This window comes from Fukomys damarensis, unplaced genomic scaffold (assembly GCF_012274545.1).
Source record: "Fukomys damarensis isolate Sample0158 unplaced genomic scaffold, DMR_v1.0_HiC HiC_scaffold_21, whole genome shotgun sequence".
NCBI classification, from domain to species: Eukaryota; Metazoa; Chordata; class Mammalia; order Rodentia; family Bathyergidae; genus Fukomys; species Fukomys damarensis.
Genome location: NW_022900933.1, coordinates 22,336,201 through 22,362,850, shown reverse-complemented (window position 1 = coordinate 22,362,850; position 26,650 = coordinate 22,336,201). Strand labels below are relative to the sequence as shown.

At 36.8% G+C, this 26,650-nt stretch overlaps 1 protein-coding gene and 1 non-coding gene across 2 annotated transcripts in view; one reads left to right on the top strand and one right to left on the bottom strand.

Annotated features, from left to right (window-relative positions):
* Window positions 1-1,423: 1,423 nt before the first annotated feature.
* LOC117287170 lies at window positions 1,424-1,482 on the bottom strand. The gene has a single exon (XR_004518383.1). It is a non-coding gene; the product is annotated as a small nucleolar RNA SNORD48 (small nucleolar RNA).
* A 6,773-nt stretch (window positions 1,483-8,255) lies between these two features.
* Window positions 8,256-26,650, top strand: part of Cep128 (centrosomal protein 128) — a 410,341-nt gene continuing 391,946 nt past the window's right edge. The window contains exons 1-3 of the mRNA XM_033766889.1: window positions 8,256-8,391; window positions 10,454-10,608; window positions 20,330-20,472. The gene's annotated coding sequence lies outside the window, so the exon portion shown is untranslated. The remainder of the gene's footprint in view (window positions 8,392-10,453; window positions 10,609-20,329; window positions 20,473-26,650) is intronic.

Here is a 26,650-nt window from a genome sequence, read left to right as displayed (position 1 = left end):
GTGTGTGTGTGTGTGTGTGTGTGTGTGTGTGTGTGTCTAGAGCACCCAGGGAGCCATGCATGCTAGGCTTTACCACTGAGCAATATCCTTAGCCCTGTTACATTTTGAACCTAGATTTAGTCAGCACGAAATTGGGTCAGTAGAGATTATAATGTAAGTAAAATCTCCTATGCAGAACATTTCAATTCTGTAAATTGGAACAAGCCTTCAGGATAACATATTCAAATCACCTGTTCCACAAATAGCTATGACAACCATTAAAGCAATTTTCTTTCCTGACCATAACTTTTAAATCAGGGCAAATAACCACATGAGATGAGGAATCAGTTTAAATTACAATAAAAGTGCTTGCACTCTGATCCATTAAGCACACATCCTAGAAAAGCTTTTAAAATGCAACATATAAATAAAAGGGTATAGAATACTGTTTTCCCTTTTTTGTAGAACCATTAATGTGATCCAAATATCAGAAAATAGTGTTTTCCAAATAATTCATCTGTATTTCATCTTTTTTTTCAAAAAATTGAACAGAAACTATATTACTTGACTGCAACAGTGTTTTATAATTTTGATTTAGTACATCAATAGTTGCTTGTTTTGACAAAACGCCTCTGAATTGCAGTGACAAAAACTCTGCTGTTCAGATAGTGATAACTACTTAGGATTAGTAAGTGTGTGACTGAAAAGAGTGTTGTAGGATCACTATGCTTCTAATATCACAAATGACTAAAAATGATTCCATAGTGGGTAATATAGTTGCAACATCTAATCTTTTATTTTGACTCTTCTTAGACTTTCAGTTATCTTGGAAACTTGACTTCAACAACCACTTATGGTTGTTTTCTGCCAATTTTAAAAAAATGGATTTCACTACTTTTTACTTTGATATAGGAGAAATAAAACTCCCAACCTGTTAGTGGTCAGACATATCGAGTTTGTGTTACTTGAAATTGAAGGATGAATTTTAAAGGACAACGGAGGTTAAGGGTTGGAAAGATTTATTGAGATTTATCTCTTGAGATATAGGTGTGATTTATATAGCAAAGTCCCGATGTGGGTACAACATGGGCCAAACTATAATCACATTATAGGATTACAAGGATAGATTCTTAGCTAATATTGATTTAATAGGGAATCGGATTGCATAACAAGGGTACACAAAAGTACGTGGAAAGAACAAAGGCATTTTGGGGAAGGAATGAGTCTGGATGTTTTGGTCACCCACCTGGGTGACTGATACCTTCTGAAGGTGCTAATTGTAGTATAATTTTAAATTACTGTTTATCCCTTAGAGGAGGCATATATGTCTGGCCATTGCATCTTTATCTCGAGGATGGGTCTTTTTTAGATGTGCCTCCAGCCACAGTTCTGATGTCTGTATTTTTAGAAAATGTTTTATTCTTTATTTTCTTTTGGGGGGGGTGGTCAGCACACTGTGGTGATGGCATCAGTAAGACACCAGAGTCACCTGGAGTCATTACCCCTGTGCTCCCCATGGGGACTGCTAGCCACTCTAAATGGCACAATCACCGCCACAACCTACTTACCATCTTGAATTGTGGGCCTGCCTGCTTGGATGAGGAACCTGCAAATGGGCTGCTGCACAAAGGTAGACTCAGTCCCCCACACTCCAGCACACTCCACTGCTATAAGCCCCAAGCAGATAACAAGGGGTCCATGCTGCCTGTGTCAAGCCCACCATACACAAGTGATGTCTTTTGTTTTTGCTGTTGACTTCCTTGAGAGCCAGTCCCTCTCTGATTGTATATCAATTTTTGTCTAACTTAGCTGCCTAGAATACTTTCAGTACCACCAATTCCAAATATTAGGGAATTTCTTCTTACTTTACCCATAGCATTTTACATGATGTCTTCTTTCTTATGACTTACAGTTGTTCAGTGATAGTGCAAAGGAGCTTGACCATCTGTGACAGCTGGAAGGAGTGAAGCAAAGTCTAATGATATAGACAGTATTGTAGTTAGATTCTCTACAGAGATAGAATCAATATAAAATATATTTATAATTACACAAATGGATTTACTAGGCACACTTACAGGATCAAAGGTGAAGGAGTCAAAATGGTCATCTGTTGGATCGGAGCCAGGAGAACTCAAAATGCCTGTCTGTTTGATTGCCTAGAAGCTCATTGCAGCCACCAGTGCTAGTCTCCACTGGAAGGTTAAAGAGGCTAGAGACCAATGTTCAGAGGCAGTGACAAGACTGAATCCTCCACCCAAAAGCGACTGTTTTCATTTTTTTTCTTTCTCGTTTTATTTCATCTAGGGTATAATCCTATTGGTTAGTATCCCATCTGGGGTGGATCTTCCCCCATCCATTTGTTAGACTGTACGTCAATCATCCACAGACACACCCAGAACTTTAATAATCTGCTAAGCAGTTCTTACTTAAGTCAAATTTACACATCACAATTAACAATAATGGGTGGTCATCACTTCTGCTAGGAAATCTAGGCAAAATATAGCCCACTTTTGAAGGGACATCTTTCCATATGCCAATGGGCAGGCAGCTTGGTTCAGGCTATGAGTTTGCTAGATTAGAGGCTGGGTACTTTTCCCTACCTGTACCTTCAAGTTTGTGCCTCTACCTCATTTCCCCCCTCCCCATTTCAGATACCATTCTTCTCTGTGTCTTCTCATAGTCATAACTTATTTTTTCTTTTGGAAGACTGCTCTTGTTCATAGTACTTTCTTCCAAATCCTTTGCTTATACCATGGCTCCTTTAGGACAGCAGGGCTAGCGGCACAGGTTTGTTTTGACCTGTGTAATCTCACATAGCCCTGTATTCAGAAGATCCTGATGCTTGGCTTAATGCTCCACCACTGCCCTTTTGATGTTCTGAATGAGCTTTGCCAATGGCCTCTCATCTTACTTCCGTGATGGGCCCCACAAATTCTGCAGCCAGTCTTGTCTGAGAATCTTTGTCGTTAACACCCCAAGTCCAGGAAAAGTGCTTTTCCTTTTTCTTTTCGCCCTCAACTCCTCTCCTATTCTCCCTTATCTCATGAGCGCAGAACAGTTTAGCTGACTGAAACGGAGGCAGAGGGAGAGCCACAGAGGGAAAAAATAAACAATCGAGGAGAACCTGACATATATTTTCTTGCCACATGGTTACAATCGGTCTGCTGCTGCTGCTTCACAGTGGTATGAATTTGTAAGATATTGGTGAAACACACCCCCTGTCCGGTCAGCTTGAACTGGCACTGCTTCCATCTGCCCTTCAACAGCTCCTTATGTGATAGCTGTCTTCCTTTCTCTATGTTCATCCATTCCAGACCAGCCCCATTCCAGAATCTACTTAGGATTTTATTATTTATTATATTGTGGTGCTGGGTAGTAAACATAAGGTCTTGTGCCTGCTAGGCAAGTGCTTTCCCACTGGGCTACACTCATAGCCCCCAGAACTTCTTTACTGAGTAGCCCACCAGAGTATTTATTTGGTGTGACTCAGTAGTATTTCCCATGAGACCACTCAATAAACTCGATATGGAATTAGTACCTCAGATCTTAAAGCCTACACAGGTAGTGTATGGACAGGGATCTGTAGATGAAAAAAATTTTTAAAAGGGCCTCCTTAGGTCTTCTAGCGAATGCTGACTAGACGGAGTTAAAAAACAAACTTTGCTAGAGAGATTTCCCTGGGAAGCAAGTCAAAGATGGGTAGGAGAGAAAAAAAAAAAAACAACAACAACAAAAAACAGATAAAGAAAGGCACCAAATGAATGACCTCGGGACTTGCACCAAGAGACCAGAAAAAGCATGCCACAGAGGAAAAGCCAGGTGCACAAATGATAAACCACCCCTACCTTCAATTAAATAAAGGGGATGTGAGGGGGCTACCTTTAAGGCAGTGTGTACTCACACTTATGTACTAACATATACACTTACATACATGTGCGTTCACTCTCCAGTCACTATATTATTCAATCTAGGGTCATTATAGAGGACAATAGATATCCACATGCCCCCGTACTAACTCTAAGCTAACTAAGAATAAGGCACCCTTGCCAACTTGCTACCCACCCCAAAGACTAAAATGTAGGTCAAGAACAAGTAAATAAACAGAAAAGATCTGCACATAGACCACCAAAAAATAAAAAAAAAAAAAAAAAAAAAAAAAAAAAAAAAAAAGGAAAAAGAATGACATTAAGCAGAGGTGCCTGGAAGCCAATACAGTTATGGCAAGTTCCAGGTGGAGAGGAAAGGTCCTTCACTTTCAGGAGCCCCCTACGCTGATTGTTTCTTGTCAGGGTAGCTATGTATCATCTCTTTTCTCCCTCCTTTTACTCTTTACAAAGAAAGTGTCTTCCTTTCATTAAACTCTGTCTCCAGATGCAACAGTAAGCTTCATCAAAATACTCTTCAGCAGGGTCGTCTGGATTTCAATCATCAAAGCTAATGAGATACGATTAAAATATATGGTGAATATTTAAATTTTAAAAATATATTACACTGAAAGACACATTGCCATCAATCCCCTTCAAGATACTCTCTCTTGCTTCATGCACACTTGTCCCTCATTCTTGCTATTTTCTGAAGCAGTTCTGGAAGTCCTGTATCTTGAGCATCTTTACAAGGTGTCATTAAAACATGTAGTGAATGTTGCTGCTGAGTGTCATGCAACTGAAAGGCAGTGGGTCCTCATTCCTAAAAACATTATAGTGTGTCCTCTCCGCTTATTTCACCAGATCGGCCCCATCGGACTTCTGGCTCCTCCCCAGAGTCAAAATGACCCCGAAAGGTAAACACCATCAGGACACTGAGGCAGCCAGTAACTAGAGACACTCAACAGAGAGAACTTTCAGAACTGCTTCAGGAGGTAGCAAGAATGAGGGATAAGTGTGTGTGAAGTGATGGACAGTATCTTGAGGGGGATTGATGATAACGTGTTTGTTATTGTAATAAATTTAAAAAATGTATTCATTATATGTTTTGATCACGTCTTGTTTCTTAAACTTTGCAAGGAAAATATTCACAGAGAAGCAGAATATATTTTTTACTTGAATCATGGAGAACAAAATAAAGCCTCAAGTTTTACGTAGCTAATATTTTAGGATACAAAGCATAAGCTAACATACATTTAATGCTTACTGTGAACGCTGGAATAAAGGCTTCATGAAGAGTATTTTATTCCCCATGTGACTCTACTCATGAAGTACGTTTGGAAGAAGCTAAAATGAAGGCCTAGAGTGTTAGGAAACTTGCTTGAGGTCACATAGTTGAAACATTTTAAGCTAAAATTTGAATCCAAGGGCTCTGAACCCAGAAGTCATGCATTTAACCACTTTTGGTTTCTTTTAGTGCATCATGGTAAACAAGTACAGGAAATATGCATAAAGCGAACATGGATTTGGAGCTAGGAACTTTAAAAAAGTGTAAGGAACCTGGGCTGTTTTCTTAGCTTATTTTCTCTGTGGCTTCACTCTTCACTCTGGCTGCTTTGCTCATTTTTATTCTCTCTGCAGTTTAGCTTCTTCAGATTCTTCTTGAAAGCAGTTCAAAAGTTCTGTTTCTTCAAGACTATTCAGGAAACAAATTGGGAGCATGAGTTTCAATTTTAAATTCTGAAAGTATAAAGAGCAAGATAGGCTCATAGTGTTTTGGGTGTCTACTTGTGTTATCAGCTATAGTCAGAGAGATCGGGGCACTATATATATAGCTAAATATACGCTATCTATCTATCTATCTATCTATCTATACATATGGCTTCAGGTGAACCCAAGCTATCGGTAAGTCAAGGGTATGATATATAAAAATACAGGCAATTTATGTAAAAATATTTGTCACATCTACCTCTATCAAGGTATGGTATACAAGGAAGATCACAGATGGCCCTAATCTTGAATGGATACAATATGGGAGAAGACATGTGTTATAGATTGAAATGTATCCTTCTAAAATTCGTTTGTTGAAATCATAATCCCAAATGTGACTGAACTTGAAGATAGGGCTTTTAACTATAGCCATAAATTTGGAGCCCTAATCCAATGTAACTGTTATCTTTATGAAAAGAAAGGAAGATAGTTGGGTGTGGTAATGCACGCCTGTAATCCTAACCCTTGGGAGGCTGAGATAGCAGGATTACCCCAAATTCGGGCCATAGTGGCAGACCTAGTAAGCTAATATATAACTTTATATATAATATATAACTAATATATAACCTTTCCATTTACAAGTCTTCCAAAAGAAGATGTACAACTGATGATCACTGCGAGTTTTTGTACCTCTTAGTTCAGATATCTAAGCTTGGTTGTAGTGTTTGGATTGGATAACATATGTCTGCTATATCAATGAAAAATAATACCATTTGGGAAATTTTGGGTAAAATTTTTTTAGTTAAGGAGAGAGATTCTGTGGTCTGAATTCACTCCATTTTTCTTGGAATGTTGCATCTGTCAATGGAGAGTGTACTGTATGACAAACTGCTGCTCTGACCTTAATAATATATTTAAAATTTGTTGGTGATTATGAACTCAAATTTGGTTATCTGTCCTTTATTCAAGTTGTTTCCTCTGATTTTTGATTTATTTGGTTTAAAAGGGGGGAATTATCACACTTGAATCCAATTATCTAAATATGGTTGTACCGGTGAAAAGAGTTCATCAATAATCACATTTTATTGCTATAGCTCAAGGTCACATTAACTTTTTGCAGTCATTTTTTTTTCCGACAGTCAATCAGAATCTCTTCTGAGAAAGTTTCTCTTTTATATTTATCCACAGAAACAATTGCTGTGTTCTGTTTCCTAGTTTTGTAATAATTTACTTATTAGTGTTTTACTTGGCTCTTAGCACATTGAAGGAAAAGTCTATGCTATCTCCTCATTATCCGTGTAAGTTCAGTATCTAATATAATGTCTAGATTCTAGACAGATCCGTCATACATTTGATGAATTAAATGAATGCAAAAATTCTTTTGAAAAATTGAAATGTTAAGGAACAAAGTTATTATGCCTCTGCTGCCTATGGGACAATTTTATGGCTGTTCTGAAATTAATTTAACCTTTGTGTCAGGTGGGGTGTATTCTAGAGTAAGAATTTGAGCAAGCTTCTTGAAGATAGATTCAAAGACATACCCGTAGGTCTTTAGAATTAGTTTTACGTTCAAACTGAATATGGAATAGACTTTATATCTTAGTGTTGGCCAGAAAAAAAATGTTAGGGGGTGATTCTTCTGTATCAAATGTGAGTCCAAATTTATGAGATAGAGAGAGATACAAAGAGAGATACACACAGACACACTCACATGCATGGGGGGCTAGGAGAGTTTTTACAAGTGAGATTTTAAAATGTTATGTTCCTTCGTTTGAAGGGCTAATAGAGATGAACTGGGAAATGGATCATTCCAGTACTAAACTGTTTTTAGAGGGAACCTGCATTTATCAAAGTGACTGAGCTTTAGGTAACCAGGATCTTTAGGTAACCAGTAATACTTTCACAGATAAGGTGAAATTTGATTTTAGCCTGAGGAGTCAGTGGCTTTTTAGGCAGAGTAGAATGAAAATAATTACCCTTGTGACTAATTTATAATTCTTAGCTTTCCAAAACTCAGTTCTTTGTTGAAGTTTTTATTCCTCTTTAGGACTAAAAGTAACTTCAGTGGAGTTCAGTGGAAAATATTTCTTTCATGTTCCAGAATGAGTGAGGGGGTGACACCCTAGTGGTGGCAGTAGTGCTTAATTAACAGCTTTACACTCTAGTTGGTTTGCCATGAATGAAACATATGCTCTTAGGCATGTCACTTATTCTCTCCAGGTCTAAGAGTTTTGACTAATCTTCTTGGCTCCCCTCCAGTTGTAAGCATTTGAATCTCTGGAACAAGGCATTGGAACTTAGTATTAAAAGGAGTTTCACGTTTCATTGTTGGATATTCTTTTCCTGTTTCTTTAGAAAAAAAATTACAGTTAGGGGCAAGAAAGCATCATAATTCATTTTCTCCTTGGCAATTGCCTCCTACACAGCCACAACTACTGGCCCTTTAAGAAAAAATAAATAGAGTAAGACCAGAGGTCGCCTCCGAGGGACCTGGAGCCCGCTAATCCCGCTTCTTCCGGGAGAGTCGTTCAAAGGCCTGTCGCATGGCATCTCGGAACATGCAGTTTTTCTCTGACCGTCGCTCTTCGGTACCTCCTTGCTCTTGAGAAGAGCTGGACTACAGCTCCCAGGGGGCCGAGCGACAGCAGCTCGTCGAGCACTCGGGCCGCGGCGGGGCGGCTAGTTTAAGTTGCCATAGCGGCGGGTCTGGGAGTGCCGAGTCGGTTGCGCCGCAGCGCCCGGTTATTTGCACCTCCTGGGTCTCTGGTAGCCGCGGGAGCCAGGTTGGGGCCTCGGCGATGATCCGGCTTTAAGGACCTGGGATCCCCTTCCTTCTCAGGTACATACCCCCACCGCCCCCTTGCCCTTTCTCCTCCACTTCCCTATCTTGACGTTTTAGGTCCTACTTCCCCTTGTTCCTAGGGTGGGGATGCCAGAGCTGAGCGGAGATCTGGGGTGGGGCGCAAGGTGGGTGAAGTGTGTGTCATGGTTAGGGGAGACGGCATGTCTGCTTCTCTCCCTAGGAATGGGTGTTCACAGGCAGGTCCTGGGCAAATCACCCAGTCAATTTGAATTACGCTGTCCTCCCTTTGAGGAGAGCTTGCCAGCAGTTCCTACGGCACTTTAGCTGTCTAGGAGTTTGGGCTCTTTCTGTAGTACTTCCAGAGAACCTTCTGGCATTTGCTTGCCTGTCCTTGGATATAAACTGATATGTTTTGTACCTGTTCTGAAGTCACCGAAAATTTGCAACTCCGGGAATGTTGTAACAGCCACCTGTTTTTCCTGTGCCAATATAGCATTTGACTAACCTTAGCTGTCAGTTCCTTACTTGTACTATGTGTAGGAATATCTGACATTGAATCCTAGCCGCGTTCTTTACTGTTTTGACAGACCTCTCCTGCTATTCAGACACCCAGTAAAACCAAATAATTATACTTTGCAGCCTTCATCTAAGTATTATGTAAAGTATCTGAACCCTTGCCCCCTATACAACCACAGCTACTGGCCCTCAAGCAATACTGTAATTGCTCAGCATTTGTTACTGCGTTAAAATTTATTTTATTATGCAGAACAGTGTTATCTAGTAGAAATACAATGTGAGCTACACAGATAACGTAGAATTTTGTGGCACCCACATTAAGAAACTGGTGAATTTATTTTAGTAAGTGTTGGGCACAATACATTAAGAATACATCCAACATGCAGTAAACAGAAAACCTAGAGATGTTTTAATTCTTTTTTTTTAGTAGTACTATCTTCAAAATCTCATGTGTATTACCCATTTATAACACATATCAATTTGAACTGCCCAAATTTCTAGAGCTCAGTAGCCACAGGCTGGTAAGTACTGTATTGAACAGCACAGACAGAAAATGAAAACTTTGACAGTTTTACATTGTCACTGAGAAATTTCATTTTTTCTGTCACCCGTCTTGGGGAGAACGTTGCTGCTTTTGTAGAAAAATGAAGTGTGTACCACACTGTACCTCTCAGTGTATCTTCTCTGCTACTGTTTAAAACCAGTGTCTCACCAGTTTATTTTGAAATTTTGACTTTTTTTTGGTACTGAGAATTGAACTCAGGACCTTGAGCTTGCCAGGCAGGTGCGGCACCACTGAGCTACATCCCCGGCCCTCAGTAGTTTATTTTGATTAACTTTTGCAGAATATCTTCTTTCTAGAAACGGTTTATTGATGTACGGCATCTGCTGTATATGTACAACCATAATTGTCCTGGATGAATTTCAGTGCATTGTTACAGGCTCTTGAAAGCAGCCACAAAACATTGAGAATATTTCTGTCCACAGCTCTTTACTAAAACCAAAGATACTATTTTTGGTTACCTTTATTTTACCTTTTTTAAAAAATGAGTGGGAAGAACACATTTCTCTTAAAAGGCTTAGGCTGGCTTAGAAATATAATTGAGGCATGAAATTCAGGCATTAAATATGAATTTTATAGTCCCAGGGTTTTAGCTCAGTGATTCTGCTGGCTGCCTGGCAAGTGTAGGTCCCGAGTTCAAGTGTAGGTTCCCTGGTACCAAAATTTTAAAAAAAAAAAAAAAAAAGCATTTCATTATATACTTAGTTTACCAACTGATTTACATACTTGGACAGTACTTTTGACCAGATTTGGGCTAAAATTTATACTGCATTATATTCTAGCAAGATCAGCAGGTGACTGGCATGCATACAAGACACTGGGAGGAATATGCTGGCTGTGCACTAGGATGTGAAGATTCCAGTGAGGCCATTTGGGCTTTTGGATGACTCTAGGAGCATTTTCTCTGTTCTGCAATCTGGAATAATCTTCATAAAGGGAAATTGAGCTAATCTTCTTTTTTTTAATTAAAAAAATTAAAGTTATAACAGTGTTATACTCCCTTATTTCATTTATCTGTAGGTGGTTTGGGGAAGGTGTGGGGGAACCAAGGATCATCTGTTCGACTAGACCTTTTGCCCTGAACCTCATGAAGAAATGAAAGGAGGCAAGCATATGTGCTTAAGAAAAGCACTGAGTTCAAGGGACAGCAGCACAGAATTCTGGGGGTTTGCTTTGTAAGTATGCATTTTTCCTGAATTTCATTTGTGAGATAATTAAGCATTGCCTATTTATAGTGGAAAAGAACTGATGCCTAACAAGTAGGCTTTTTGGGAGCAAAAAGCACCTTTGTAATATGTAGTATCAACAAACAAAAACAATGTGATGGTTGTGCATGCAATGTTAGAAAAATTCATACAAAAAATATGTAAGTGGACTATGTTTGCAACCTTTACAAAAGCGTCAATAATGCAGTGTTTTTATTAGATAAGAATTTGAGAATCTATTTTGTCCCACCTTTAGCCAAGCATTATATATAATTCTTTTATTATTCTTGTCTTCATTTTGCAAAGAATGCAGTTAGAGTCAGATAGTTGTTTGATTTGCTTGGAATTGTGTAGTCCAGACACTTCTTTATTTCCAGGTCTTCTGATTCCAAATCCGTATACAGGGACCTTTTTCTGTTTATAGCTGTCTTGGACTTGATTTACACTTAGCATTTTTGGGTGATGTGTACCGTAGATAGCATGGTTTACTTTTGTTTGTCTCTTTAAATGTTAAAGGGTTCTTTTTTTTTTTTCTTAGTTCTTAAAATTAGAATGCTCCTTACTATTGAAATGAGAGTTATAATTGGTGACTTTCATAAAATGAGTATATTTAACATGAATTATTGATAATCTAGAGTATAGTGTTAAGTTTTGCAACAGGTGTAAAATTCTGGACATTTTTTAGCACTTCATATTGGATTTTGACAGATCACAGGCACTTATATATATGGGGAGACATGCTGAGGGCTTGCAATAATTTTGTACCCAAATGTCTCATGTGTAAAATTCTTAGAATTAAAGAATTTTAGAGCTGGAGGGGCTTAGTAGGATAATGTATTTCAGAAAATCTCATATATACAGTGTTGGCACATTTGAAGGTATCATAGTTATCTCTGTAGCAATGTCGCTGGGCTGATTGTAATATGAAGTGATGATAATATAGCCATACTATCTTATAGTACATTTTTCTTTTTTATAACAATGTATCATTACATGTCAGTACATAAAATTCTACTCTTGGTGGCACATGCCTATAATCCCAGCACTTGGGAGGCTGAGGCAGGAGGATTGCCACAGATTTGAGGCCAGCCTGGGTTACATAGTGAGTTCTAGGTCAGCCTAAACTACATTGTAAGATCTTGTCTCAAAAAACAAAACAAAACAAAAACCCCCCCAAAATTCTGCTTTGTCTGTTTTAACTGCTACATAATAGTCTGGTGATTAGGTGCATTTAAAGTATGGCTTATCATTTGATTTGTGTTTTTTTCTTTAATAATAATTCTGTACTGAAATTCTTACATGCATACACATAACAGATGTTATTTCCTTTTGTTTCCCTAGGATAATGTTCACAGAACTAGAATTTCTGAGTCATAGCATATGCACGTTACTTATTTTCACTTGTACTGTCAAGTTATTCTCCAGAAAAGATGTCCTAATTTTTATAGCTAATACTTCTATGAGGTATGCTCTTGCCAAAGGATGAGAGCTTTGATTTCATCTGTGTAAGAAATATAATTTTATTTTAATTTGTAGTTCTTTAGAGATATAGAATATATTTATGCATTTCTCAGGACCATTTGTATTCTATAAATTGCCTGTTTATATATCCTTTGTTCCTTTCACCACAAAACTGTTCTTTTTCTAGTGCTTTTAAAAAGAGCTGATTAATCCTTTTCTTCCCGTATACTGTAAATGTTTCCTGAGGTTTTCCTTTAGTTTTTTTTTTTGGTATCAGGGATCAAATTTCTTTTAGTATTAAACTTTGGTATTAGGTGTTATGAATAACTTTAAGACTTACCAAGCCTTTACATATATGTGTATCTCTGAAATTCATATTGCCCTTCACACAGGTCCATACAATGCTCGTACAGTACTTGAAGCATTTGGGAGATTAAAGTATTTGTGGTAATGTGAATCTACTTTGCTTATGAACAGTAGAGTCTACTCTGTGTACAAGATTTTTCATGAGATAGGCTCTTACGCATGGATGAGTGAGTACTTGTGAATATTTAAGCCCACAGATGAATAGAGGGGTGAGTTAAAGCTGAGCCTGAGCTATTCTTTTTTGAACAAATAGAGTCATTGTAGGAGAAATAAACTATGATTAATATATTTAATTTTTTTTTACAGTATTGGGGATTGAATTCAGGGTCACACATACTCTCGACTGATTGATTGCTGTCACTGAGCTGCATCCCCTGTCCCTGTGATTATTATTTTAAAGGATAAATAGTTTTATAGATGATAGAAAGTAGAAAAATCTCAGTTTTAGGAAAGTGAAGGCTTTCAAGTGGTAATCATGGCTTGCCTCTGAGTAGCGATTGGTACATAGAAACAATACAGAGAAGAGAGCCAAATGATAAAAAGCCTGGGTAATTTGGAATTTATTTACCTTTATATTACAGAAAAACAGGAATGCAGATAGTTATGGACGTAAATTAAAATGGCTCACAATAACTGAAGTAAATTCTTAGGTTTGATGTCGTCATTAATAGGTTTTAAAATATGATTTGAAATGTTTACCTCATTTACCTTACAAGAGATGTTATTATGTATTCATATTTATACTCTTTTGCAACTCAATCCATATTGTTTGAAGACTTAAGATAATTAGTCTAGGCTATTTGTGAAGAGAATTTCTTCATGCAACAATTATTTAATTAGTACTTGCTATTTGTAAAGCCTGGCACCTTGAAATTTGTTTCTGGATTAATCAGACAGGATAATAGTTTAGTTGTAAATTCACTTAAGAATGTTCCATTTACATGCCAGGCACTGTTCTGGATGTTGCAATGTGACTGTGTCTTAGTCCATTTTTATTATTCCCTGCCTCTGAAAGGTTTCCCACCGCTGCACATCACTACACTGAGCACCAAGCTTCTTGCCTGTACTTCTGTGGAGGACCAACTACATCCAAACCATCGGAGACCATGAATAAAATAAGTAGTTTCTCATGAGATCTAGAGTCTAGTGGGTAAACAGGCAGTTAAACAGCCAATGATCAGTCCGTGTCCTGTGATGAGGTTGTGTCCATGTGGGAATTCAGCAGAGAGTATCTGACCCAGAGTTATAGTAGGGCAGCGGGGGAAGGATTTCTAGGGGAAGTCTCCTCTGAACTTAGATAGGAAGGAAAAGTAGGAAAAAGGGATCAAGGGAAAAAGTGACAAGAATGTTGTAGGTGATAAGTGCAGTATAGGCCTGCAGGGGAGATGTGTGTGACATTGATTGGGGAACTGAAACCAAAAATTCCATGGAATAAATAATTATATTTCATGGATACATTTAATTAGTGTCTTCCTACAGTTATGGAGCTATAAAAATGCAGAGGGAGGAAATTCATTTCTGGAGCCCTTCACTGAGTTTGTATTATTTAATCTATGTTTGCAAGGATAAGACACATTTAAATGGGAGGTAATAGTAGACAGGAGAAGGCATTCTGATATTACTGAGAGGTGGCAATAGAAGAATAGCTGGTGTCACAGCAGAATACAGGCCATGTAGTTTGATTTTGAAGATAAGGGTGGTTCACTGGCTTCTTGAATTGTGAATTCAGAAACCTAGACAGTACAGTGTCAGTGAAAGTGTGTTAGTTACTTTTCTCTCGTTGTTGAGACAAAATACCCAACATCCAAAATTAGAGGGGAAGGGGTTTATTTGGCTTACGGTTTGTAGTGGTTTCAGTCCATAATTGGCGGGCTCTGAGGCTGGGATGGCAAACAAACACTGCAGAACAGAAACAAAACGGTGCACACACAAGGCAGCAAAGGTACCAAGACAGTGTTAACAGCGTCTCCCTGTCCCTTATCTTATTCAGACCACTTAGGGCAGGTAGCACTCATACCCTTAATTCTAGTGCCCTTGAGACTAGCATTGCGTCATGAATCAATTCCAGCTTCACACACTGTAGGTCAAGCCTATGACCACATGAGGCTTTGGGGTGACATCTAGACCCAAACCCTAATAGACAGGAAACACTCAGAGCCATCTCAATGACTAGGCGTAAGTCAAGAAGAGTCCTGAATTATGAGTGCTGCCAATGGAAATGAGAAGTCAGGAACCTGGGCTTTGGAGAGAGACTGAAGAGTCAGCCCTGCCACTTGGTAGCTATGTGAGGTTGAACATCTTCCTTAGGCTAGTGATGGCAAACCTTTTAGTGCTTTCAGTCATAACAAACAGGCTGCTGCAGCACGCCTGCCCTAGATTTGCCACCACTGCTCTAGGCTTTATTTCTCGTGTATATTTCAATAGCCATGGTACCTAGCTTGTAGGATTGTTATACAATTATCCATGATGGTAGAGCATTTGGAATTCAACAGTGTTGCTTTTGAAGGTATTTACAGTTGAGTTGTTAATTGAGTTCCATTCCATGTACTTCAAGAAATTCAGCCATACATACATACACACACACACATATATATATATATTTATTTTTATATATAATATATAAAATAATATTATATAATATATATTAATAGTGTAATATATTAATACATTATATAATATATATGAACATATATTTATTCTATATATAATATATATTATATGTAATATATATGTAATGATATTACATAATATTATTTAAAACCAAAGATCTATCTATCTATCTATCTATCTTTGGTTTTAATGAAATGCAATATACATATATATCTTTGGTTTTAAATGATATTGAACTGCATTTCATTATTGTGAGATTTCTTTCTAATTCTATGTATTTTAAATTTTAATTTATACATTTAAAACATTCTGGGAAGAGTTTGTGGTGCAGTCAAGGGTAAGCCTTTTTAAAATTTAGAAGTTTTTTATTATGTTTTAAAAAATATACAAATCATTGTACTTGTCTACTTTAAAAATTAAGAGTAATAAATATAGGCCTCTTCAATAAATAAGTTAATATGTACAAGAAAATTGCTCTGATTTTTTATTCCAAAGAATTGAGGGAAAGATGTAAAGGTATAAGGTAAAAACGAGAGTGAGGGAAGAAAGAAATGTAAAGATTGAGGGAAAAATGGGGGAAAAGAACACTAAAAAATACATGTGTGTGTTCTTGTATTTCTTGTATTCCGAAGAGATGATATTCATTTTTTTTTTAAATTAAGATTTTAGAATATGGTTTCTGAAAATATGGGAAACCTTTTTCTGTCTGAAAGAGGTTGTAATTATTCTTAACAAGAAAAAGGATTATTTTGAAGACATCTTAAAATAGCTGTAGAAAGATGGATTTATATTTACATATTTAACAATTCATATTGAATTTATTATACAGACCTTCAGTTCTAAGTAAATACATAGGGATTGCTCTGGTCTTAAATACATTTCCAGAGAGAGAGAGAGAGAGAGAGAGAGAGAAAGAGAGAGGAGAGGGAGGGAGATGAATCATGAGAAATAAGGGAAGGACAAAACAAACATTTCTGTGATGTATTTGGAATGAACATAATTCTTTTACATCTGAGAATATAGTGGAAAAAGGCACTAGCTTACAGATACAAGATTTGGTTTGTAGTTCTATTATGGCAAGTTTTTAGCAAAGCAGTCTTGGCCAGGAACTTTATGCAAACCTTATTTTCTTAGTAGCAAAAATAGTTGTAATAATATCAGTTTTATAGGATTGAAATAAAAATCAGATGAGAAAATGATAATAAAAATGCTGCGTAAACTATAAAGCTATATGTAAATTTAAGGTAGAAATGGCATTGAGAAATATTTTCCTTTCTTAAAACTGCCAGTGTTGTTTTGTTCACTAGGAAAGTCACAAAGTTTCTATTTTCCTTAAAAATTACAGGGAGAAAAACAAGTATATTTTACAATACACTTGAGAAGTAGCTTGTTTCCTATGCAAAATTGAAATTGTTATGGGGAACAGATAAATAGCCCTAACTGCTATTAAAATTGCCTTGAATTTTTTTTCCTCAAAAATTGTTAGCCCATCACGTGTTAATATCAATCTTTATGCTTATGCTTACTTTTTGTATATTAAGTTGGATTTGCCCTTTTTCGTCAGTCTTTAGAACACTATCACATATATTTGCACTCTGAAACCCACATGCCTTCTCATGGAGAGTAGGGTTGAAAGAAAACTTTAGCAAACCAACTGTTTTCGGAACCAGATGAAATGGTTAATTAGGGTTTGCTGTATAACAAATAAAGCATTAAAGGAATACAAAAAATGTTTAATAACTTGGATGATGTGTCAGATACGCCATCTGCTTTTCATGGTTAGACTTGCTCACATAATCTGAGGTGATTTGGCTGGCCTGCTGTTCCAAGCTGGAAGGCATGGGGTATCCAGCCTGAGCTTGTCCTCACAGGCAGAAAGTGTTTCAGGAGAGCAAGTTGGAAGAGATAGAAGAGTCACAGGAAAGTTAAGTTTCACTGATTTACTCATGTCAAGCCTCTACTTTGGCCACGTCAACTATAATCCTGTTTAACAAGCAAGTCAGATAGCTGAACCCAGTTTGGGGCCTAAGGCAGTGTATACAGGAAGGGGTGAAGGATTCAGGTCAAATTATGCAATGCATTACCCTTTTTACTTTCTGGATAGTTTGCTTAAAATTTTGCTCAGTAGCAATATTTTATTCGGGCTTTACAGTTGATGGGCATGACTAATGTGGAAGCTCTGTCAGAGTATCTTCCTTTCCATTCTGTCTTACTTAATTTCCCTTGTGATCTGGAGGGGAACGTACAGTATCTTTCATGCAGTTAACACCAGATAAGTCTTCCCAGTTGACTACCTGTTTTCACCTGGGAAGTAATTCTAGTAAATTTCCTTTCTTAGTTCTTTATCCAGAATAGAATGGCATATTCAGCTACTAAGTGGAACCAGTCATTTAGCACACTGTGTGAAGCAGGCCTGCTTGGGATTGGGGAAAACAGGAAGATGAATGCCCCACTGTAGGACACACTATTTATATCCTTGTTGTTTTGGGAAAATTCATATCCAGCCATGGTATGGGGATTTTCAAAAAAAGGTAGAAATCAGAATTTGCAAGTGAAGTTTCCCTGTTTTCAGATTCAAGTTTTAAAATAGCATTACTTAAAGCAAGAACAACAACAACAACAAAAAAACAAGGTTGGCTGGGTTTGTTCTTTAGGTTGTCCAGTTTTCACTGGGTGACTAAAACACAGTAGTACCAGAAGCTTGGGGATCTAACTCCATCCTTTTCCAAGCTGACCTCTTGTTTGCTGTGGGCACTTTGGGTAATTAGGAGAGGTTATTTACAGCCTAAAAGGACTTAATTCTTGTCTGATATTTTATAGATATTATAATATTTATTTTAAATCTGTTAGCAAATGCAAGAGTCTAATTCTAATGCTCAACCCAAGTAATAACTTCATCTCAGAGGTTTGGTAACAACCATTTCTCTGGATATTGCTTTCTTTTCTTGAATTTTTGTGGCTTTTAATTTTGATCTGTTTTACTTTTTTTTTTCAACTGCCTCATTTATTTTAGAAGTGTTGTGGGTATATGAGTCTAAAATATCTGTCATTCTGTTGTAAGGCAAGGAGGGGGTTATTAAGTAACTTTATTTTTGAAAAACTGTATTGACTTTTGACACATGTATAATCATCTGAGTAGCTATTGGCTTTTCCCTCCATATCTGAATGAGCACTTATTTTATATGCTGTACAGCCTTTTCTAGAAAATATGTATGGCTGCACACTTCCTGCTTAGGTGGCCCTGAACCAAGTGATTCTGCCTTTTCAACTGGAAGCGCTAACCAGGATGGAGTGCTCATGAAGGGGAAACAAAACCAGCAGGGGGAGCAGCCTGCTAGATTTCCTCCCACAAAAGAAATCTGTGGTGTGTGTGTGTGTGGGTGTGTGTGCGTGTGTGCATTGCACATGTGTGTCCATGCTTGTGTGCTACCTGTGCACATATGTGAAAAAAAGCATTCCTATTTCATCGTAGCTGTGAGTTCAGCCACATTAACTTTCAGATGCTGTTTGCTTGCCTATAAAGTGAATGACAAATATTACTTTGCAGGACTGTTGTTCGTATTGAATTAGCTAATATGTGTAGTGCTTAGAACAAGCTTGGCACAGGGAAGGCTATATAAGTGTTCGTGACCAACATTGCTATTTATTTCAGCTTTTACCATAATAACCACTACCATCATTCTTCTCTTCTCTTTTTCTCCTTCTTTTGAATTCTTTTATGCTACTTGTTTTTCTAGGATCTTGAGGTGCATCATTAGATTATTTGGCCTTGCTCTGTTTTTCTGATGTGGGAATTTATAGCTATAAACTTCCCTCCTGAGGCTGCTTTGATTGTATCCAATAACTTCTGGCATTATTGTTTAATTCTAGAAACTAATACCTTTTCCTTGATTTCTTCTGGGACCTATTGATTATTCAAGAATGTCTTATTTAATTTCCGTATGTTTGCATACTTCTGTGGTTTCTTTTGCCATAGATTTCTAGTTTTATTGTGCTATGATCTGGTAACATGGATCGTATAATTGCAGTTCTTTTGCATTTATGAAAGCATGCTTTAATGGCTAGTATGTGGTCTATTTTGGGGGAAGTTCCATGTGCTGCTGAGAAGAGTGTGTATTCTGTCTTTGGGTAGGACACTCTAGATAATAAGTCCATTTATTCAAAGGTTTGGTTCAACTGGTATTTGTTGATTTTCTTTGTTGATTTTTTAACCTTGTTGATCTGTTTGGGACAGTGGGGTATTGAGGTTTTCTGCTCTAGTTGTGTTGATGTTTATCTAACCTTTTATGTCCAGTTGTGTTTGTTTTATGAAGTTGAGTGTGCTGTTGTTCTGTGCACATATTTATAATTGGTACCTCTTCCTGTTGAAGTGTTCCCTTAACTAATATATAGTAAGTAACCTTTGCTTCTTTTGATCAGTTTGGCTTAAAGGCCTCTATGTCTTAAAATAGGTTAGCTACTCCTGCTTGTTTTCAGGTTCTTGTTGCATGGAATAGTTTTCCATCTTTTGATTTTTAGTTTATGAATTTCATTTTAGATCAAATGTATTTCTGTGTACAGTGTAATTTTAGATTTTATTTTTTGATGTATTCTGCCGATCTGTGCCTTTTGATTTGGGAATCGAGACCACTTTAATGAAAGGTACTGACTTATTCCTGCCAATATATTATTTTCTTCTTGCCAGTTTTCTTGCCCTTTAACTACTCACCCTACCTATGCTATTCATTACCTTAAACCTTTCGACCTTGTTCACCTCATTGTCTTTTTCTTATCCTTGAAAATCTTTTGTAATGCTAGGATATTGATCATGAATTTCTTTAGGTGCTCTTTATCATGAAAAAACGGTACTGGAAACTTCCAAGACCTAGACCTGTTTATTTTTATTTTTATCTGCCTTCCCTTGACTAACATTTATATGAAATAGCATAGTAATTAAAAGGCTAGGCTTTGGACATAGACATCTTGACAGTTATTAAGTTACTTTACTTCTGTAAACTTTAGTTTTGTTTTCTGTAAAATGTGGTTGATAGTATTGTGAGGATTAAATGAGCCATTACACGTAAGACATTTGATGTAGGGATTAGTCATAGAGTACTGTAAATAGATAGCAATTCTTACTTTAATGTAATTGAACATTATTATACTTTTCTACAAATGCAAGCAAGTAGTATTGTCTCACTTATATTCTCATGATTTTACTAAAAAGGGCGTTAAAATGAAAGTTGTGGGCTGATTTATGCGATGTATATTGCAGGTTGTGCAGTGTCCTCTGTCTTGACCACACCTGTAATTCACCTCTGTGATTCTTCATCTGCATGGCCATTGCCTTACGTCAGTGAAGGGGAATCTTTTAGAGCTTTCACTGATACAAACTGTTAGCCCTCCACATTGCGGAAGGTAGGTTCGCCACCCCTGCCTCAGGTATTCCTCTAACACTGAGGTAGCCTCCAACACCGTATCTCTCCCTCTGTTTTTTTAAATAATTTTATTGTTACATTTTAGGTATGCAGTATAATGACATTCATCTTTGGAAATTTGTACCTTTATATAATCCGTCTTGGTTCTTATTTTTTCCCCCATTCCCCTGTCTTCCCTTCAACCCCTCCACCCCTCCTTATCTACAAAGACTGTTTCCATTTTTACCTTTTCTCGTATTAATTCCATTCCCATCTTTCCTTTCCCCTATCCCTCCTACTACTCCTTCTCCTTTGCACCCTTTCTTCCTATTTTACATTATCTATTATACCTTTTGATCCTATTTATACTTTCAGTTTCTCACACCAGAGAAACTGTTTGGTATTTACGCATGTGTCCTTTTTATTTCGCTTAAGAGTATTGTCTCAGTGTGCATCCATTTAGCTCTAAATGACTCTAGTTTCTCATATTTTATGACTGAGTAGTACCCCATTTTATAAAAAAAAAAAACCCACATTTTCTTTAGTCTCCAGTTGATGGCCATTTGGGCTGTTTCCAAGTTTTAGCTATTATAAATTGTGCTGCTATGAACATAGGTGCACATATATCACTGTGGTATGATTCTTTTAATTCTTTTGGGAAGATATCCACCTGGGTCAAATGGGGCTTCCAATCCTACTTCTTTGAGGTGTCTCCATACTGATTTCCGCAGTGGTTGCACCAGTCTACACTCCTACCAGCGGTGGAACAGGGTTCCTTTTTCCCTGCAGCCTTGCCAGCATTTGTAATTGCCAACCTGGTGTCTCTGTTGATGTTTATTGCAATGTCATGTCCCATTCAACCACTCAAGAGTCTTTAGTGTTGTTTTTACCTTTATAGTAGTGGTTTTTAAATTTTTTTCTCTTTTGATAGTAGTAGAATTCTTTTAAAAGCCTCTCCATGCTATATGAAACCACAGCATAAAAATCAGATGACAGCAGATATGCTCTGGTGGGAGGATACAGATGTTTATTTGAACCCTTAGCTTCTCTGAAATAGTTATTAACTGGATCCTATTTCCTTGCCTTAACCATCTTCACACTTCTCATCCTTCAAGGTGTTCTGGAGTTTATTTTGTTGCTCAGCTCACCATAGGTGATACTCTTACAAATCTTTACCTGCTATCAAGTCTGTGACTTGCTTATTTTCATCTCTTATTTCTAATGTAGTAACAAGTAAATGATGAGTGAATGAATCTGCTTAAGTGGCTCTTTGATTCTGTTTCCTATGGTGTTCGTTATTCATCAGCTTAACAGGACTGTGTGGGACCGGATGGTCGAGTTAGAGCTTCTTGGAATGTACTGGAAAAGTTTGAAGAGATGCAGTTATTATTTGGTATTTACACGTGTCCTATTTATTTCACTTAAGAGTATCACCTCAATGTGCATCCATTTAGCTATAAATGTCTGTATTTTCTCATATTTTATGGCTGAGTAGTACTCCATTTTATATATTAAAAAAAAAAACAACAAAACCACAGCCTGGATGTGAAGAAGACAAGCACAGCTGATAATTATTCTTATGTGCTAATGTTTTGCGGGCTTGTTGACTTTTTTGCTTGAAGTATGAGACAAAGTTCTCAGGTTCTACAGCTATTGATTAGTGAGATGCATTGTAAATTTTGATTTTGCTTGGTTTATGATTAAACTTAAAATACATTGTCCATTTCCCCTTTAAATATCAACCTCATTACCTTGAACGTCTTTTTTGAGGACAGTTGTCTTGAATAAAGGACTGCTGAGGCAGTTGGATGCTGTAGCAACAATCAACTACTTAACATGCGCTAGTCAGTCTTTGTGAAATATCATCCCGGTGCTGGGTGCTTATCTTTTATGGAACAGCTTGCAAATCCTAATTGTTTTAAACTGACTCTGAGGAAAAGAGATTTGAGAGTCAATGAATTATAGCTCTCATACATACAAATGTGCATCATTATAATGAAGACAATCTGATGGCTTTTTAGGTCAAATAACAAAAGAAATGGACTTGAGTTTATAAAGGCTCACTGCCAATCCTCTTATTATAAGGTCTGAATTCAGTTTTTGTCTCTCTTCCTAGTGCTGAGGTTTGCAAATGGATTTATTTTAGATAGATACTCAGTGGGGCTGAATTGATGAGAGTTCATTACTTGCTCCGGTGGTCGTATGTCTTCTTTATAAGGTTCATTAAGGCAGAAACAACAATATTTATATCCTTAAATATTGATGTGTTTGGAGCAGCTAAATAAACGATTCTAAGAATTGTTCCATCTGCTCTTCAGATCCAGAGCTTTCTCTAGGATTCCAGGGACTTCACGCAAGGACACTCACCCGACTCCTCTCTAGAGTCTTGAAAAATTCTCAGCCCTGAAAAAGCCGACAGCACAATCAGCTGTTTCTCATCAGTGAGAAATGTTGTTGCACGAGTATGGGGTAGTAAGTTGCAGAAGGACAGTTGCTGCTTTTCCTCCCATTGAAGGAAAACCTTTCTCACTTTAAACCAGAAATTAGATAATTCAATTTCTTTAAATTGTTCTTCAGTTGTACATTCTTCAAATTTGATGATCCTTTCTTTTCTATCCTTATATTGTGCCAAAATTTATGATAATGAGAATAAATTTCTTAGCTAGTTTTACTTTTTAAAACATAAAATGTTTGAAATAATAAAAAGTTTCCTTGCATACGCAATGTTTTCTACTTGTCATAATAATTCTTCTTTGGGCTTTAAATTGTAATATTGATTACACTCACTCATGAACCCCTTCTCAATTTCTTCTCTGCTGTAGAATTTGATTTCTTAAGTGGTATCAAGACATATTCATGTTTTCACATAGTCCTTTGTTTTTTAAGTTCATTTTAGCATTTAAAATGTTTCTTTGTTTTTTTTCTTCCTTTCTTCCTTTTATCCTTTCCTTTCCTTTCCTTTCATTTCATTTCCTTCCTTCCTTCCTTCCTTCCTTCCTTCCTTCCTTCCTTCCTTCCTTCCTGGGGATTAAACCCAAGGCTACATTGCCTAGCTCAGGGTATGTGACAAACCTATGGCACCCATGTTGTTTTTATTTTAAGATAAAAGATGTTAATGTAGTTGTTTTTTCTAAACTAAAATTTCAGTATTCAGATTTAATGGCAGTGTTGGCACTTTGTGATAAATAAGTGGGTTTTGAGTTGCAGTTTTGGCACTTATCCCTTAAAGGTTTGCCATCACTGCTTACCTTGCTCCCCCCTGTTTCTGAGAGGGTCTCCCTAAGTTGCTAAGTTGCCCAGATGGACTCAAACTTTCAGTCTTCCTGCCTCAGCCTCCCAGAGTGCTAGGAATGCTTCTTTACTTAAGTTAGATTTTTTAATCTAATAACTGTCCTTCAGAAAACTGCAAAGAGAATAATACACAATTTGAAAAAAAATTCTTTTTCAGCTTGTAAACTCATGATAAATGGCTCCCGAGGCCAGTCGATTCTCTTCAGTATGGGACTGGGGAGACTGGTTTTGTGATCAGATTTTTTCAGCTGCTGTGAGCTAGTGACCTACTCCTACTGAAATAGATGTCAGGGGACTCAGAGTAAGGTCAGAGAGTTGTCAGGGAGGAAAAAGAAGTACCAAGGTAAAGAGAGTTTCGAATATAAAACTTCAAAATAATTTTCCAGATTGTTAGTCTGTTAACCTGCTGACTGTGAAGGTCATCCTTATGCTTGTTCCATTGAATATATTTTCTGTATTTTCAGTCAAATGCTCTACCCCTGAGATATACCCCCAATTTTTTATATTTTTAACCACTTATTTGTATTTTGAAATTTTGTATTTTCCCTCTAGTACATCACCATAAATGTCCTTATGTGTAAATTTTTGTATGCATTCTAGATGACTTTTTAGAAGATATTTTTGAAAGTATGCATACTAGATCAAAAGTACACACTGTTCTTTTCCCCCAATTCCCCCTCCCCTCAACCCGCGCACTGGGTATTAAACTCAGAGCCTTCACACTGAACTACATTCCCAGGCCTTTAAAATTTTGAAAAAAATTTTATTTTGAGACAGAGTCTGAAAGAGCTTCTTGGGCTGGGCTTGAAGTTGTGGTCTTCCTGTCTCAGCCTTCCAGAGTTCTGGGATTTCAGGTGTGTGCCACCATGCTTAGTTACAAGCTGTTCTTTAGTTACTTGTTATTAGTATATGTTTGTAATACATATTAATTATATTCATCTTGAGGAGTTGATACATACACATATCACATCACATTTTTACTTCCACTTCCCCTTGTTACTTTACTCTCTCTCCCGACCCTAGGTCCCTTTCTTGTCTCCACAAAGTCTACCTCCTTATTTTCTATCATCTCTCTTTAATTTTTCTCTATGAATTTTATTTTGGGTTTGTCATATACGAGAAACTGTAATATTTGACCTTCTGTGTCTAATTATGTCATTTAGCATTGTGGTCTCAAGATGCTTATATTTATTTTCCTTCAAATGGCTCAAGGCTATCTTTTTTGCTGAGTTATATTGCATTTTCTTTATTCATCTGTTGATGGGCAAATAGACTCCTTTCACAATTTGGCTGTCATGAATTGTGTTGCTATAAACATGATATGCATGTATCACTTCTTTAACTCTTTTAAAAAGATGTGTCAAATGGGACATCTACTTTTAAGTTTTTGAGGAATCTCCATATTGATTTCCATACTGATTGTAAGAAGAGTTCCTCTTTCCCCATAATGTTGCCAGCATTTGTTTTTTTTTTTTTTTGAGTCTTTGATGATAGCCATTCTTTCTGGAGTAACATAAAATTTTGCTTTGGTTTGCATTTTCTAATGGATAAAAATGCTGAACTTGTTTCATGTACATATTGGTCATTTGTACTTTTTATTTTTGAGACAGAGTCTTGCTATGCAGTTTAGCAGGCCTCGAGCTCACTAATATTCCGGGATGGCCTCGAACTTGTAGTGATCCTCTTGCCTCAGCTTCCTGAGTGCTGTGATTACAGACATGTGCCACTGTGCTGGGCTGGTCATTTGTACTTCTGAGAAGTGTTTATTCATTTCAGTTACCCATTTTTGATTGGGTCTTTACTTTTGAGAGGTCTAATTTTTTTGAGCTCTTTATTCTAGATATTAGTCCTCTGAGGTATAGCTTGAAAACATTTTTTCCCATTCTGTTGGTTATTTCTTTGCTCTGTTGGTTGTATACAAAAATCAATAGTGTTTCTGTACAACAACAATGAATCAACCAAGAAATAAATCAGGAAAGCAGTTCCATTCATGGTAACTTCAAAAACATTAAATTCCTAGCAATTAACCTAACCAAGGAATTGAAGGGCTTCTCTAGTTAAAAGTATAGTATTCTGAAAAAAGAGGCTGAAGAGGACATTACAAAATGGATAGACATCTCCTGTTCCTCGATAGGTAGAACCAATATTGTCAAAATGGTCACATTACTAAAAATGATGTATATATATGATTTACTGCAATTCCAGTAAAAAATACTGTCAACATTCTTCATAGAACTACAAAAAAACTCCTAAAATTTATGTGGAATTAGAAGAGACTTCAAATAGCCAAAACAGTTCTGAGCAGCATAGAAAAGTAGGCGGCATTACATTCTCATATTTCAAGTTATATTACAAAATTCCAGTGACAAAAACAGCATGGTACTGGCACAAAAATAGACATATTGTTCAGTGCAATAGAATTGAGGATCCAGAAATGACTCCACGTACCCTTAGGCATCTAATTTTTTGACAAAGGGATCTTTCTTTGGTGAAGAGAGTCTCTAACAAATGGTGCTGGGAAAACTGGTTATCCACATGCAGAAGAACAAACATAGACTCATATCTCTCAACCTATCCTAAAATCAAATCAAATGGATCAATATTATTATTTATTATAATATATATAATGTGTAAAATATAATACATAACAATTATATATTATATAATACATAAAACATAATATATATATATTCAGTATATAATACTGAGTTTACTAGAAGATAAAACTGATTAAACTCTTGAAGATATATACATAGGCAAGAACTTTCTGAATAGAGCTCTAATTGCACAAGAAATAATATCAAGAAGCAACAAATGGGATTGTATCACATTTAAAAATTTCTGCACAAACTGTTTCATAGGTAGTTTTTTTTTTTTTTTTTTTTTTT